Here is a 4,300-nt window from a genome sequence, read left to right on the forward strand (position 1 = left end):
CCTCGGCCACACTGAGCGCGCGGCAGCGGCGGGACGTACCCACCTTCCTCAGCAGCTTCGCACGCAGGGCGCCTGAGAATCTACCCTGGGCCAGCAGGCTTCGCGAGAAGGCACAGGAACGGGTACACCGGCACGGACGCCGAGCGAGGGACCCCGCCGTTCCGCACTCCCAGTTGCGCCCCCCACCCCCACCGCCCAGCTGCTGACCCTTCACCGTGTCCGCACTCTCCGCCCGCCGGCCTGGCTGCCGGGCTCTGGGCCCCACAAGCGGGCGCCAACGACCGCATAGGATAGAGCAGATGGGGACGCGTGTACACGCTCCGACCGAGGTGCTGTCCCCTACCCGCTGGCCGCGGGGCAGTGGAGGGGCGCGTGGACCTGCTGAGGTGTGGCGCCAAATGTTTGGACCCGAGGCAGGGAGCGCTAAGGAAGAAGGGGACGCGCAGGCGCATTCCAGCAGGACCAATGGTTGGGGGAGAGGAAAGGTCGGTGGCTCCCGGAGGAGTGGGGTTGAGGGAGCAAGTGGACAGGCTCAGGCCTAGATTCCACGTCTCGGGCAGTGGTGTCGGCGTGGGGACATAATCTGGAGGGCTTCGGGAGAGTGGGTAGTCCTTAAGGTGGCCAGAGATGCCTAAGGATATTTCTGGGAATTCCCTAAGAACCCCCGCCCCCCAACCCCTCTTTCGTCCTCAGGACAGAATGAATCCCTCTTTCCTGGCCTCGAAGTAAACCCACTGAGCACTCTTTTTTCTGTCAAAGCCCTTGGGCAGGCATTACCTGGAGATGGGAAAGGAGACGGAGTCCCCAGAAGGTGTACAAGGTGCCTGCACAGGGATAATAGCAGCAGGCAAGGAGGCTGAGCCGCTGTGTCTTTGCCCCTTTACAGTCGAACGTGTTCCCTCACCTGCTCCAGGCTGGGAAGAGCCAGCAGCCCCACCCTGTACGTGCTCCAGCTCCTTGCCTCCCAGAACCAAGAGACAGCTGGTCAGACAGGGTGCAGACTGAGGACTCACACCCCTCCAGAAGTGCGTTATCACAGAGAAGCAGCACTAGCCTGGTGAACTTCCTCAGGTTTACTTTGCAGAATCTTCACTGCAGTTTCAGAAAGCATGTGTTCCAGGTCACTTGTTCCCTGGCTTTGCCGAGCAGGGGTTGGGAGGTGAGCACAGCACACGTGGCCCTGCTCGTTAATGACGCCCTCCTCTCTCCTGAGGAGCTAGAGGGGAGGCTGGGTGCACTCAGAGCTCCCGGCACCAGCGTCTAGGATCCCCTCTGACCCGATGCATATTTTAGAGGAGTATGTCACTGTATCAAATATTATACCTCAAGAGCAGGGTCAGGTCAAAATGAAAACGTGACCCCATGCTCATCAGATTTATTGAAGACGGCCTCCACTGTCTCCACCCTGAGACAAGAGGATTTAGGGTTGGGAAAATGGCACAGGGATCAGTGTGTAAAATGTGCATGGGATAATAGGGAGCCTTATTTAGAGGACAGAAAATATTCACCAGGACCCAGCCATGTTTTCAAATGATTGTAAATTATTTTATCAGTGCATTTGCAAAGGTTTATAAAAAACACCCATAATACTGTATATATTTTTTCTTACTTACCAGTGTGATAGCTGATGCAATAATGATTTGTTTCAAATGTTAGTGTTTAAGTTGTATAAAGATGATTTTATATTTTTTTCCTGTCAGCTATATCGTAGTTGATGAAATTAAACAGACCTATTGTGTTTGCTTTTAGGTAACAAGGAACTGAGCACACCACTGGTTTATTTTCTATGAAAATAAATTACAGACAGCTGCATTTGAATGGCTCTGAGTTGGGTTCACCCAGGAGCTGGGGACTCTCTAGGCTTCTGGGCACAGTGCATCAGAGCCAGGGCTGGACTGAGGATCAGGTATTGAAGAGATTGTGACATTTGAAACCTGCAATTTTTAAAAATTAAACTTTTGTAAAAATACTGTATTGGGGATCATTTCATTGATCTTCCTAAAAGAGGGATCTTTAATTTCACTAATAAGAACATAAGAACATTAAAAAATCTACAAAACAGTTGGCACTTACATAAATAGAACAGTTGAACAAGCCCTGATAAACTGTATAAGGTGATGCACCACAGAAAGTTCATCATTCTTTTCCAAGTCTTTTTTATAAAAAAAAACAGTCCCCTAGAAGTTGGGACTGTGACATGGCAAATAACATAAACAAACAAACAAACTGGCTTGTGCAGGCCACCTGCCAGAAAGATTACATATGTTGGTCAAACATGCTATATTTGCTTAGAAGGCCAATGATTCTGGTTCTTCACAGACAGAAATCCCACCATCCAAATACAGTGTTGTTACCCACACTCACCCCCGCCCCCGTGGTTTCTCATGAAACAATGACCCGAGTTTTGTTCAGCAGGCAGGCACTAGAAATTGAATGTAACTTTAACTTTCTGGAAAAAGAGAAGAATAAATGAACTTGTAGCTTATTTGGTGAAGATACAAGACCTTGCAGTGGAGGGCTGCCTTCCTGTGCTCACCAATAGTTTACAGGAAGAAAAGCAATACCTCTCACTCGGCTGCTGTGTAGACTGGTTGTCTCTGGTCAAGTCATTACTTAAAAGCAAATTTAAAGAATATATAATAGTTGGTTTAAGTTGGCTTCAAGCAGTCATAAAAAGATGGTTGTCAGAACTGTCATCTAAAACAGAAATTATAAATGATGAAAATAGTCACATTTTAAATAAAAAATTAAGTGGGTTGTGGGAACAAAAAAAACATCTTAGTTTGGTTTCAGGATATGCTGATAATATAGCTGAGGATGTAGATGCTTATTTATTGTAGTTGCGTTGAGAGACTAAAGAGCATTTGGTTATTCAAAATATTCCTGAATTATTTGATTTTCAAAAAATGCCTCATAAAAAAACTGAGAAAGGTGGAAAAAATCAAAACCCTATTTTTAAAGCCGTATAATAAAAACACTAACAAAAAGGTTACAATCTGCTTCAATATTGAAGTGGAAAAATATTCAAAAATAGCAGCTTCAACTTCAAAGAGGTGAGAGTGCACTATGAAGAGCATTCACCTTTGCAGCATTGGGTATTGTATGGTTATTTGGTAACATTATTTAAAACCTACTGGATCACAGCCTGGCCTGTGGTGGCGCAGTGGATAAAGCATCCACCTGGAATGCTGTGATCAACAGTTTGAAACCCTGGGCTTGCCCAGTCAAGGCACATTATGACAAGTAATCGATGAACAGCTAAAGTAAAGCAACTATGAGTTTATTCTTCTCACTCCCCTCACCCGATAAAATCAATAAATAAAATACTTTAAAAAAATACTACTGGATCATAATGCAGTCCTGTATGATTATGCTATGTGAAAAAATAAGAAAACTCACTTCTAGAAACCACAAAGGCCAAACATCACTTTGTAAGACTGTATTATAAGAAAACACTCAATTGTGAGTAGCTATTTATCAATGTTAAAAAGACTGAAAGTTTAAAACATCATAGCAAATAATCTATACTAACACTTTTTTCCCACTTAGACACTGTATGTACAAAATGCCTTAATTATTAATAAGCCAATGTGTATAATACTGATATCAATTTTTAAAAAACCAACCATGCTTCTGGCATGATAAAATTATGGAATTAAATCAGGAGTTTCCATTCATGTAGAATGCTGTTGTTAAAACTTATTCAACGCCATCTTTAAAATTTGGGAATATTTTTAAGATTCTGGCTTTATTTTGCCAGAATCATCATGTCATGCATGTATGAATGGAAAAGGTGAATATGTATTTGTATGAATCCTTAGCTGGAAATGTTCAGATAAAATCGGCTAATTTATATTCACTTATTTAAAATTATTATTATTCAATGAGAGGAAGGGAAGCAGAGACAGACTCCGGCGTGTACCCTAATGGAGATCCAATGGGCAAGCCCACTAGAGGGTGAAGCTCTGCCCACTTGGGGCTGAAGCCATGGGGCCATCCTCAGTACCTGGGGCCAACTCACTCCAATTGAGCCATGGCTATAGGAGGAGAAGAGAGAGAGAGAAGAAAGAGGGAGAGATGGAGAAGCAGATGGGTGCTCTTCCTGTGTGCCCTGATCGGGAATTGAACCAGGGACATCCAAATGCCAGGACAATGCTCTACCATTGAGCCAACCAGCCAGGGCCCCAAGGCATTTTTCAATGTGAGAAGGATTAGCCATTAATAATGGAACATGGATCCAGTACCCTCTGTCCTGGCTACTTCTCCCAAGGGTAAGATTGGGACTGGGAAGAAGTCGGTC

General features: G+C 44.8%; 1 pseudogene; it reads left to right on the forward strand.

The window, feature by feature from the left end:
• The first annotated feature begins 1,959 nt into the window (after window positions 1-1,959).
• LOC136406698 (KATNB1-like protein 1 pseudogene) lies at window positions 1,960-2,840 on the forward strand (annotated as a pseudogene).
• The last annotated feature ends 1,460 nt before the right edge of the window (window positions 2,841-4,300 follow it).

This window comes from Saccopteryx leptura, chromosome 5, assembly GCF_036850995.1.
Source record: "Saccopteryx leptura isolate mSacLep1 chromosome 5, mSacLep1_pri_phased_curated, whole genome shotgun sequence".
Lineage (NCBI taxonomy): Eukaryota > Metazoa > Chordata > Mammalia > Chiroptera > Emballonuridae > Saccopteryx > Saccopteryx leptura.